The following is a 13,617-nucleotide window of genomic DNA, read 5'->3' on the forward strand; positions in this document are numbered from 1 at the left end:
TATTTATTTATTTATTTTTTCAATTCAGTATAATCAGGTGCCTGGCTAATATTGTAAGGGGCCGTTCACACCAGAGCGTCAAAGCGTCCAGTTTCAATGTAAAGTCTTTGTGGACACGCGTCTTGGGCATCCTGCGTTTTTGCAGCGTGTCTTTAGGCATCAGCGCTTCGCGAATCTGCCATTGATGCAGCGCATCTTGAGTGTTTTGGTGTGAATGTTCTAGATGCGCGTCTAAGGCGTCAGCATCAGAAGTTGAAAATGCTGAACTTTTCGCATCAGACGCACCACGTCAACCAATCAATCAGGATCCAGAGATGTAGCAATGTTATTATGAGGAAGAGAAACACCTGAGAACCAGAGCGAGAGCCACAAACATCAGCAGAGCATAAATATATACACCACAATCACCGAGCCGATAGACCGGGACTAAACCAGGACTAAACCAGTACTAGACCAGGACTAAACCAGGACTGAACCAGTATCATTAGTGGCGTATACATATATATTCACTGCAGTCATCGACCTGATCTCCTCCGCTGATGGTTTTATGTAATAAAAACACTGAAGTCTCTCTCAGTCTGGTCTGCAATTGTTTCGGGAAAAGAGTAGGACCGGGCACTTGTTTCCAGGGCAACGGACGCACGTCAAGTATTTTTCTTCCGATTGTCCACGGCGTCAAAGACGCACATTGGCGTTTTTTGATGCTTTGGTGTGAACACCTCTTATGACAACTCAGGACATTCTTATGCGTACTGTTAAAACACACATCAGTAGTCGGCACTCCAAAAATTGCCTTCATAGGATAAATTGGAATCTGAGTCTTGAGGATCACTGATAGTCTCAAACATCTTTGTCCAGTAAAGAGTGATATTGGGACATTTTCAAAATGTATGGGACAAAGAGGCATGTCTATATCCAATGCTCACGGGACGGGTTAACTCCTGGAAACATCTTGGACAGTCTCTGATTGGAAAGGTGCAGTCTGTGCAGGATCCTTAACTGGATTAATCCATGTGTGCTACACACCAAGGAGGAGTGGACCGGTTCCAGAGCTTCAGACCACTGGTCTTCTGTGATATTTATTGTTAAGTCATTGCTCTAAGCCTCCTTCAAAGTGGTTGGGAGTAGTATAACCTACTGTGGAGCACAATGATATGGCGAGAGGTTCTATAGCTAATGCGAATAACAGGGGTGATAATGGACAGCCCTATCTTGTTGAACGATAAAGAGGGAAAGACCTCGAGCTAATATTATTCATTTGGACTGATGCTTTTGGCCAGGCATAGAGCAACTTTACCAAAGGGATAAAGAGATTTAACGGGGTCCAAATCCAAACCTCGACAGGGCCGAGAAGAGAAAATCTCCCTTAACCCTGTCAAAGGCCTTCTCGGTGTCCAGTGAGAGCAGAACTTCTGGTACTTGATTGTTGGAGCTGTAAGTATAGATAAGATTGCTTAATTTTTTTATGTTAAAGAATAGTTGTCGGTATTTAATGAATCCAGTTTGATCTTGAGATACAACAGTTGGAAGAACTGCTTCCAAATGCCTAGCTAATTTTATAGTAGGTGGGAGGAAACCAGTTGATAAGGCCTTATTATAAACATTTAACAGAAGTGGTGTGTGTTGCCCACTGAATGCTTTGTAGCACTCTGCACTGTACCCATGTGGGCCAGGGTTTTTTGAGCTTTGCATACTATTAATTGCCTGTTTTATTTCTTCCTTTGAAATAGGAAGTTAATAGAATAGTTCCTCCAACAAATGTCTATTCTCTAAACTTATGGTAGGTATTTGAATATTATAAAAAATTGGTCTTTTATATTTGGGTTGTGTTCAGTCATTAATGTCATTAGTGTCATTAATTACTGTAGGATCTGTGGTAATCCTGTATCAGTTCATATTTCCATTATTAGTCTTTACGTAGCTTCCTCTTTAATTTGCTGAGACAAAAATTCACCAGGCTTTTCCCCATATTCGTAATGTCTGGGTTTAAGTTGTGTCAGTAATTTTTTAGTTTCTGTTGTATAAAGTAAAATAATTCCATTCGTAAACAGCTTTTTTGCTATAAATATCAGCTGTAGTAGAGTTGGCATATACTCTGTCAACCTCCAAAAGCTCTTGGTTTATTTTTGACTCCCTCTCCCCACGCTATTTGTTTTGAAGACAACTTAATGATATAAGCTTTGAATGTTTCCCCAAGTATAGACCTTGTAATGTCTGGATTGTCATTTAACTCGGAAATAATGTTATTATTATTATTTTTTTAATGTTTTCTTTACTTTTACTTTTACCAATTTGATTAAAGAGTAGAATTGAATTGCCACCTTTTATTTACTGGGCTACGTTCCATCTCGAAGAGCCCATCTTTTTGAGTGACAATTATAAATATGTCCAAGTGCCTTCTCCTGAAAGGGGAAGTTGATGAAGTCATGTCCCCAATTTGTTCACAAAACAGACCAAAATCCAAACACACTGTTATTATTCCTTTAACTACAAGGTAAAGATAAGACATTATTTGGGTCCACAGATTCAAATGCATCCAGGTTATGTTAAATCTCCAACAGGTCATATTGTGATTAGGCTTTATTATTGTCTTCTTTTTCTTTTTCTCAAATAACATGACATTACTTTGAATGAAACATTGTCTAAATATTTTAAGTATAATAAGGAATTAAAAACGTGTAATATACATTCACAACAGCTCTTCATCAATTTGAGAGCAGTATAGTCCCATTTAGTGCTGTACCTGATGTAGACTGAAACAAATTTTGCAACTGGGTGCAATAAATAAGTATTTAAAGAAAGCTTTATGTATCTCCTTTAGTCAAGTTGCCAACTCAAACAAAATATCAGCCAATGTTGACTAAGCTTTATGATGAAAATCCACTCAAGTCCCTTAAAAGGCTCACATTATAGGGTTAATTAAATCTAAGTGGTGCTAGTAACTATTATACTTACTGAAACATACTTGGGGCAACTTCTTTTTTTTTTTTTTTTTTTTTACACTGAATGAAATGATCAGATGATAATGGAAACTGTACTTTCTACTTCCGTAGTTTACTCAAACTTTAAAGGGCCCATATTTTACTATTTTCTGATCCATGTTCAAATCTTATCAAAAACATTCCTGGAGTTGTGTTTTGTTTCATTCACACATGTTTAACACACAAACCCTGCATGTTTAAGATGAGTTCTTCTCTCAAAGAGAGCAGTTCCATCTCCATTTGTTCCATCTTGTGATGAAGTGTTTCACCGGGTTTTTATATACACCTTCACTAAAATCTTTTGGTTGATTTCAGCCTTTGCATTGCCAATCTCTCATGAAATTTAATTAAAAGGTAGCTATTAACTTAAACTTATTAATAATTATTACAACTCCAGGTATCTTTTTGATGAGGTAACAATATTATAACAGCTTAAAGCTCACAAGAGTCAATTTTATATAATATAGGACATTAAACTTTTTGTACTAATAGAAGTACACATTGGAAATTGTTTTACGAGCAGCATCTTGTTTAATGCTTAATCTCAAAACAGATGCGTGCAGGAGGAGGTGGAGTTGTTATTTAGAGAGACAGGGGCAGACAGAAGAACATGCTCTAATGGCCTGCTAATGCTGCACATTTTTACCCAAGAATGGTAAATGGATGTTAATGCTTTAATGCAGCGCGCCTCTTCCCACTAAGAGGCTTTATGTGGCTCTACTATTTAATCTGCCACTCATCTATAAATAATGAGCCAAAGTCAGCCACAACATGGACTGCAACCACCACAAGTAGTTACAAGGAAGTACATCTGTTTCTATCTGAATTAAATTGGCTTAGTGCTTGTCCCTCATCAAATTAACTAAAACCATGAAAATTAAGCGTGCATGGGTTTTCTGTTTCTTGTTTCTAAGCACAATTTCAAGCACTTTTTTACCAATCAGAACCCTAACTTGAATTTTAAAATGGAATTATCAAGTCCTATTTGACTGTTGTTTACCTGTTGGGATCAACACCTCTTTTTGTCCACGTCCAATTTATTCATTTAAGTTTAGGTCATTCTTCATTTCAGCATTTTTTTTTAACCTTGTTTCACACAAATATAAAACATTTTACCTTGTTTGTACGATTGCAATTTTGTTACCTTTTTTTAAATCAAAATTGCCATAAAAGAACCATTTGTGTTTTACTTCACCCTATTGTATTGCAGTGTGTATTTGTAGCTTCTATGTTTGCTTAGAGAGTCCAGAATAATGTCTCTCTGTGTTTGATATGGGTTTGGACACCTCAGTCTGGTCCACTCAAACACGACCTTGCAATCAGATTTGTTTTTGAACTAAATGAAATTTCTCTCCTCAGATTAACAGAGTTCCCTGCTTCGCTCATTGATTCTTGGAGTTTATTTGAGAAGTGTGTATTCTGGATCCCAGGCAATCTCTTTGCCATAATGGAGAAGTAATAAAAAGCCTTGGATCCAGATGTTTTCAATCCCTTCAGAATCCTAGCTCTATCCGATTATATGATTTCAATTATCTTGATCTTGTTGCAGGGGAATACATGCAGTATAATGAAGCAGTAATATTTGAACAAATGGCAGAAGCTCCGATGGGGAGGTCTCAGTCTAGTGGAGGTACAAATACAATTTGTCTTCCATTGCCATCACATATGCAGGGAGGGCCCTCAAAGTCATGTTCTGCCTAATTGCATTGTCAATTGCCATGACTGAAACAGGAAGAATTTAGTGGAAATTTACAAATAAAGTTACCAAGAAATTAGCTTCAGCAGATACAAGTTCCTATCAATAACTGCTAAACGTGTATATTGAAACAGTAATTAAATTTGCTATGGATGAAGTGCTTTATTAAATGATATGGCTGAAAGAAAAGACAAACTAAATTGGTATAATATTTATAGTGCTATTTGGAGACGGCAGACATGAGACAGTACAGTGAAGTCAGCATCATTTATCACACATTTCACCTGAAGGCCTCGTGTGACTTTGATCAACGCACAGCTCCACCTCAGAGAGAGTGGAGGAGACCAGAGCAGTGGAGCAGATTGTTGTTATCTTCTATAATCGAGCCACCAAGCTCCCAGCACAGCACAACTGGAACAAATATTCATCATTCACTTGTGGAAAATATTAAGAACCTGTAAGATTTTACTGATATTTCACTTAATTTCCCCTATGCTTTTTAAATATTGGTTTCTGTGGCAATGTAGTATCATAAGAAAGCATCACATTAGAACGTAATCATTACCGGTCATAAGTACTTCAGTTTCACATCTGTGCGTGTCGGATTTGTTTGGTTACGCTAAAATGTATCATGACTGTAGGAAACTTAACTGACCAGGTTGTTTGCTCATATCCAGTTTTTTAGGGGAAGAAATGTATAGTTTGCTATTGCAATGGGAGTCAATTTTGAGGAACTTAAACAGAATGTAGAGAATGGTTGGTAGCTTTAGAGATTGTAGAATTCACTGTTTTGTAATCTCTTGTCTCAGTGAAAATCATTTCTGCGATGCTGGAAGACTGTCCACCCTCCAGCCAGAGTCTGTATGTCAAAGAACACATGTGGATATGCAGAGCACATTACAGTACATTACATATTAAAATGAAAGAAAATTATGCATCTCTAATGTATGATTGCAAAGTAATGGTGTAGTATATTGAAACAACGTGTTTTCGACCAGAATATTTAGTTTGTCGGTAAATTATACATTATCCATTGCATCTGCACATACAGTTGGTACTGACTGTTCATTTGTTGTTTCATAAGAATATGCAATTTATAGCTGATTTGAATGAACAGAAATAACGTTACACTGATTACATATTGAGCTTTTTGTGGATATTGACAGTGCTTCTTCAGCCCTTTCATCTGCCAATAAAAATCTACTTACTTCTGGGAATAATGAGCGCTTTGTTCGTGCCCCAGTTTTACGTGGCCACCCACTGTGACGTACAGATTGAAAGAATGCATAATTTGAGTAATGCTTGGTGATGTCTGCACAGGCGTGAATTGGCCTAAATTGGCAGTTATAACACAGGATCTGTGCCCAGCACCTGGCTGCCTCACATGCAGGAGAACTTAAGTAACATGATGTGGAAAAGTGGGGCAGGACACAGGGCCAAAATAATGAAAAATGTGCAGTTTACATTTACTAGGACCATTTTCTTCTTTTTTAAAAAATAATTTAGCAAAACAAAAACATACAGGTAAATAGGTACTGCACTGCTGAAATTTCAAACTTAATTTTCATACCAAAGAACAGACTTGATACCAAATACCGATTTCGATACATAAACACTTTTAGATAATAGGATGTGATTTTCAGTATTAAATTATTGTAGTTCTTTCTTTTAAATTACCATATGGCTTTATATCTGTGTTATTCTGTTATCCAGGCAGGTTCCATAGGGGTCCATGGGTGTATACTAGTATTTTTTTCTTGTCTAATACTTGATACAGCTCAAGATCATTCTAAAGCTTTTCAAGAGACGTCCATTTCTGTCCTGTGAATGTGACCAGTATTGATACCTGTTCACATGAGTATTTGATACTTGTGGCAGCCCTATTGTGTATTTTGTACTATACTGTATATACAGTAGTCCTCTTGTACCATCACTGCTTCTTTTGCCCCCACTGCCCCATACTGCTACTACTGCTACTTGTTATTGAGATATTCATCTAATTTTTACTGATAGAGCTGTATGTATGTTTGTATGTTTGTTATTGTATTGCAGAAAACATGTGCAGCCTATCTGACCTTGTGTTGTTGCCCTCATTCATTCACATGAGGCCTGCCAGGCAAACTGCTCCTGTTGCTTGTTATCGCAGCACGGCGTGGCATCCCAATCTATTCTAGCATTCTTGCCACAACACGGCAAATTACCTTAACATCAGCTTTGCCCTTCCAATATTTAAAACAAGACCTTGGGTTGCATTAAGAATTGTATTAAAACTTTTCACATTACATGCACTCTATCCCATTTCAGGAAATATTTCTCAAATGTATTCATGAGGAGTTTTATTACACACTGAATTTGGTGATATTTATGACAGAAGGCCAGACGTTTCTTAAGGCATTGTACCTTGGCGGTTTGATTGGAGTTATGGAGAAGGATGGAGTATATACCTTTCTGTCACTCCGGCGTGAAGGACATCAGCAGTGCAATCCTTGAAACGCACTGGCTCCTCCTTGGGCTTGTGTGAAATGTCTAAAGGTGAAAAATGAAAAATAAGCATAAAGATGTTTGTGTGGATGTTTTATTTTTGCATCCTTATCCATATTCTAATTACCTTGGTCCTCACAACCCTTGCACTTGAGTTGACTGAGCTGTATAGCTGCACAACAATATAAAACATTTTAGAGATTGAATTAAAGAAGACGTATTGTGCTTGTGTCTGCTATATGCTATACACATATCATTTGGACATTTAAAGACTTATATTACACAAAATTGACTCTTGTGAGCTTTTAGCCATGTTATAATGCTGTTAGCTCCTTAAAAACAGTTAGTCATTTCATTTCATTCACAGATGAGTAATTGTTTATTCATCTGTGAAAATGGAGGTAGAACAAAGCAATGACGTCATGAATGCAGGAGTAAAGATTATTTAAACATGCATGAGTCACACTAAATAGAACTTTAAGAGAGTAAATGAGAAGGGGAAATTACTATATCACAGTTAAAATCTGTAAAAAATTCAATTTATACACATATGGCCACAATTTAAAAAGAAAAAAAAGATATCCAGATGCTGTTGGATATTAAAACTAGTATTGAATTTGTACAAGAATTGATGCGGGGAAAAATCACATACAAGACATTCAGAATTTGGACCTTTTTAGTGAATGGTTTTAGAATGGTCTTGTTCCATATTAGAAGTGTGAGAGCACTGAATAAAGTACAATTATTTTATTGAAAATGACATTTATTTTATCAAATAGCCTTTTCCCTACTTTTCCTTTTAGTATTTAAATTTAGTTTGAAATGTTAGTATCATGGCTACACTAGTCTGCTCACAGACATTTTTTGAGAGCCAAACTTTTTTCTTTATAGTATTCGGTTGTCTGTGCACTTTTGTAGTTTGGTCTTTCAGTTCATTGTCTAAAGGGTGTCAAAATCAAGTTGCTGGGGCATTGGGCAGGGGGCATTTTTTGCCAAAATCCGTGCCTGCATGTCAGAGATTATAAATTGTACATTATCTTTATCATGGTCTACAGAACAGTTGTATTGCCTTACCATTGCAGTGCGTGCTCATAGCCAGCAGCTGTTGAACCAAGCATGAGTAAGTCTTGCTGCCTTTGTAGACTGGTGCTGTTGTGTGCGGACTGCGGCTCGCTGCCCAGGTCACTCCACCCTCCACCCGCCTGTGCTGCCTCTGCCTCTCATTCTGCAGGCTTCGCACTTCTCAGCCATATCAGCCTCCAGCCCTGTGAGCTTCTCCTCCAAAAAACTGTCAGGATAAGAAAGGCAGCCCACAGAGGTATTGCTTTAAATAAAACAGTGCACACAGCAATTGTTCTAGTCTTTCAACTGGACTCTAGTGCAATGCAGTGTCATGTTGCAGACCCAGTGATGGTGTAATAACAAATTACAAATATCCCTTGATATGTTTTTTTTTTTTTTTGGTTTGGATAAACTCAACCAAACAACCAGTTTTGTTTTGTTTTGTTTTGTTTTTTTTTAGTTTGTTTAACCTTTTTTGTTGTAAGAAAATCTTGATCAGAACTATATGTCCAACCATTGAGTGTTAGATTTCACCAAATTAATTTATTCAGTCTCCTCCTTGAACCGTCACCTTATCGTGGTGGAGGGGTTTGAGTGCCCGAATGATCCCAGGAGCTATGTTGTCGGGGGCTTCATGCCCCTGGTAGGGTCACCCAAGGCAAACAGGTCCGGGGGGACGGGTCAGACGAAGAACGGTTCAGAAGCCCCTATGATGAGTGCAACACAGAGGCCAGTTACGTCGCCCGGATTGGCGTCACCGGGGCCTCACCCTGGAGCCAGGCCTGGGGTGGGTGCTCGCCAGCGAGCGCCTGGTGGCCGAGCCTCCCCCCACGGGGCTCGGCCGGGCTCAGCCCGAAGGAGCGACGTGGGGCCGTCCTCACGTGGGCCCACCACCCGCAGGAGGATCCATATGGGGCCGGTGCAGAGAGATCTGGGCAGCAGTCGACGGTGCTAAGGGATGTCCGCTCCCTGTATGACCGGAGCAGGAGCTGTGTTCGCATTGCCAGCAGTAAGTCAGACCTGTTCCCGGTGCATGTTGGACTCCGCCAGGGCTGCCCTTTGTCGCCGGTTCTGTTCATTGTATTTATGGACAGAATTTCTAGGCGCAGTCAGGGGCCGGAGGGGGTCCGTTTCGGGGACCACAGGATTTCATCTCTGCTGTTTGCGGACGATGTTGTTCTGTTGGCTTCATCGAGCCAGGACCTGCAGTGTGCACTGGGGCGGTTTGCAGCCGAGTGTGAAGCGGCTGGGATGAAGATCAGCTCTTCCAAGTCCGAGGCCATGGTTCTCGACCGGAAAAAGGTGGCTTGCCCTCTCCGAGTGGGTGGGGAGTCTTTGCCTCAAGTGGAGGAGTTCAAGTATCTCGGGGTCTTGTTCACGAGTGAGGGAAGGACGGAACGTGAGATTGACAGGCGGATCGGTGCAGCTTCGGCAGTGATGCGGTCGCTGTATCGGACCGTTGTGGTGAAGAGGGAGCTGAGTCGAAAGGCGAAGCTCTCGATTTACCGGTCAGTCTTCGTTCCTACTCTCACCTATGGTCATGAGCTCTGGGTAGTGACCGAAAGGACGAGATCGCGGATACAAGCGCTCGAAATGAGTTTCCTCCGCAGGGTGGCTGGGCGCTCCCTTAGAGATAGGGTGAGGAGCTCAGTCACACGGGAGGAGCTCGGAGTAGAGCCGCTGCTCCTCCACGTCGAGAGGAGCCAGTTGAGGTGGCTCGGGCATCTGTTCCGGATGCCTCCTGGGCGCCTCCCTCGGGAGGTGTTCCGGGCATGTCCCGCCCGCCAGGAGGAGGCCCCGGGGAAGACCCAGGACACGCTGGAGGGACTATGTCTCTCGGCTGGCCTGGGAACGCCTCGGGGTCCTCCCGGAGGAGCTGGAGGACGTGTCTGGGGTGAAGGAAGTCTGGGAGTCCCTGCTTAGGCTGCTGCCCCCGCGACCCGGCCCCGGATAAGCGGACGAAAATGGATGGATGGATGGAATTTATTCAGTTAATTAATAAGGCAAAAATGTAAAGATAACCAAAACTTTTTGCCATGTTTAACGTTGTTTCATATGTAAACATTTGTCACATTTTAATTTTGCAAATTATTTGCAGCAGATCAAATGTATTATTCACTCTCCAACATCGCATCCAACTAACATGCTAACAGTTTTGCAGAGGAAATTTTACACTGTGTCTGTACTGAAGCAAAACAGATTTTACTTTATTACATGACACAATCAAGTACAGCCGCTTTAATTAAAGTCAGTTTAGTGCAAAAATCTTGATTCTAATTCATCTAATCATTGCATTAGTTTGCCATCTGTCCGTTAACTCATCGCAGCAGAGGTTACACAAATTTGAATAAACATGACAATGACAAATGCCACTGCAGGCCACTTGAGTAATGTCTTATCAACACCTGCAATTCAGCACCCGGCATGCGAGTTTGCATACTAAACATCGTCATCATCAACTTCACAGAGAGAGGGGGGAATCTGACAATGTGAACAAATATGTGTGCATGCCCAAAACCACACCCCCTACCTACAAATGATCACCATAAATCCCCTCAGCTTGATTTTTATGGCTCTGACTAACAACTGTGCAGCCGTTATTTATTGAAACAATCCAGGCGCACAGATTGAACAAGCTAGTCCCCAAACCACACACCACCACTGAACACCAGGGTTCACATCTGCTGCTGTAGGCACATGCTCTCTATGTGGCCAGAGAGAGAGAGAGGAAGGGAGTGAGGGAGCGAGGGAGTGTGGGCAAATGATCAGAGGATTACATCATGTACTGAAGCAAAAAGAAATGCGAAGCAAATAATCACGCATTCTAAACTATGTTCGTTTTTTATTTATATCATATTATTTAAATTTGATGCTAGCCACAGTTGCCCTGGGCGGATGGATATGAGGCTGCTAATCTGCCCCAATAGGTCCATCCAACCAGCACTCACGCAAATACCACTATGCTAGGCGGTAGGTGAAATGTCTTGCGTAACGACAAAAAGGCAGTTTCCATTAAAGCCACTGCTGTCCCGCTATGACACTTGGTATTCCCAGAGGTCTCTCATACAAGTAACCAACCCTGCTTAGCTTCTGACATAAGACTAGATTGGGTATTGACAAGGCAAAATGTAACATCCAAGTAATTTTGGTATATTTTAGTGTTGTATATTGTATTACTTGCTGTGATAAAGCAAGGAACAATTTTGTTTTATTTTCATTATTTTATAACCCAGCTCTGGCCACAGGGGGTCATTAAAAGGGCAGATGATGTGTTTTATTAGATTTACCATCCCTATGATTTACAGTGTGCTCCAAAGAACATTTACATTTTATTCTGTAGATAGAATAACTCAGTCCTCTCTAAGGTACTACTAAGGATTTATTCATTTCTCCAGTCGTGTTCTGAAGAGGGAGTACGCTCTGGATCTACAGGTACACTACAGTAATAAATATAAATTGAACCCATACACTCACAGTGAAGTACACTAACCAATGAACAACATGAATGCATGCATGCATAATGTGTGTTCTTTATAAGGCAGAGAAACAAACACAGACAAAGAAAACAGATATGCGTACACAAAAAGCTGGGACTAAGAGGCACTAGTCAAGAGAGAGGAAAATTACCTATGCAATGTGGAGAATTTGGCATTGGAATAGAAGAATCATTCTGTCTGGTAATGAGAGAAACCCACTGAAAGCCAGCCCCAGTCAGTTTTAAACAATCCAACAAACATACATTTAATCAAAACAATCTTTAAATCTCTTGGGTAAGGCAAGATATTAGAAAAAAAAAAAATTAAAGCACTTTCCAGCATACCTAATTCAGTGAAGGGCCTTGGGCATAAACAAAGTGAAACAGCAATCACATTACAGGCTTTTAATGTGCACTTGTTGTTTTCTAAATTAAATCTTCAAAAACCAAGTCCTTTCTGTGGAGTTGAGATGTTTTGATGTTGCAGATAAGAATATGATCCATCAGATAAATATGTAATTCTTCTTTTACGCACACTTCGATAAATCCAAAAAGGATGTTTTGGAATCTTGATCTATAACTACAACTAGATGCTATTGTCAGCGTCCCATCTGTGCTTTGTGTTTTAAGTAGCTTGTTGTAAGACGTCATGGTCAACTTCATGCGTCAATCAAATCTCACAAATCAAAGAAGCAGCTGTTCTTAAAGCATTTCCCACTACCTCAAGGCACAGCAAGTTATGAATGAGTTTAATTATTCTCAAGCTTTTACTAGTGGTCTCATACATTTTTGTCTCTATGCAAAACTTGCAAATTGCAAAATATAAAAACGTATTTCAAATGTATATGCAAATTACTGTTTGCTAATCAATGCTAAAATATGGAAAAATGGAAAATATTGCAACCAAGACCATGATTGGCCTTACCTGGGTCTCGACATCTGTCAGTTTCCGGCTCTGCTCTGCTGTTTGGCTCTGAAGGTTTGTGCCCATCTCCAATATGGCAGCTGTGTGGGAGTGTACTGCACATAGCTTTTATTTTCTCCAACCCGGAACGTACATTTTCCTGAATCAAAGTCTCCAGCTGTGAGAGGAGAAGAAGCCCATAATAAACCATATGTTTACAATGGTGAAAAATATCTTCTGGGCGCTCGTATAGAAAATCAGTATAGACAGAACTTTTGTGTTGAAATTCAGAAGATACCCCCAGCTGAACTCTTATCAATCATTTCCTATTGCTGAGTGAAAAATATCATGTTGCATCAGAACACAACAATTCTGCCAAGAATGGAATGTCAATGTTTAACATTGACTACTGAAGTTTCTATGAGGATACATTTTGTAAGATACTACAAATTTATAAGAGGATATATTATCTTTTGAGTAGAAAAAATCCTCAAAATGTTGCTTATAACAGAGAGCAGAAATCCATGCATAGGTTAATAATGGAATACTTTAAGAATACCTTCTGAGGAACAATGATATGGATTGAATATAGTGAATTGGTCTTAATCTCGGAACAGAATGGAGTGGTTAATTTTGAGGCGTCAGTATTTGTTAAAGATGACATGTTGGGTGCATGTTTTCCCATCCTGCTGTTGGGCAGTTCAGGTTGAAGGTAATTTCAGAATTTTAGAATGAGTTAATGCCCAGCGAAAGGCTCATGTGGGCTCTCAGGTGTTTGCAGACTGATCATCTTGCCTCTATAACGTCATGGCAAATATTATTTCTGAGGTGAAAGGTCACTGACCACTGGTAGTAATAACATCTCTGTGTTTTTTTTTTGTTTGTTTTGTTTTTTATACAGCCGGACCAAACGTGATCATGCAATCAAAATGTTTTTTTTGTTTTTTTTTCAATGGCACATGGAACCAGCTGATTGGTTACCTGTCAATCACACCCATTTGAAAACTGAAAGATTCAT

This window comes from Boleophthalmus pectinirostris, unplaced genomic scaffold (genome assembly GCF_026225935.1).
Source record: "Boleophthalmus pectinirostris isolate CB_2022bp ecotype Guang Dong unplaced genomic scaffold, ASM2622593v1 HiC_scaffold_21, whole genome shotgun sequence".
Taxonomy (NCBI): domain Eukaryota; kingdom Metazoa; phylum Chordata; class Actinopteri; order Gobiiformes; family Gobiidae; genus Boleophthalmus; species Boleophthalmus pectinirostris.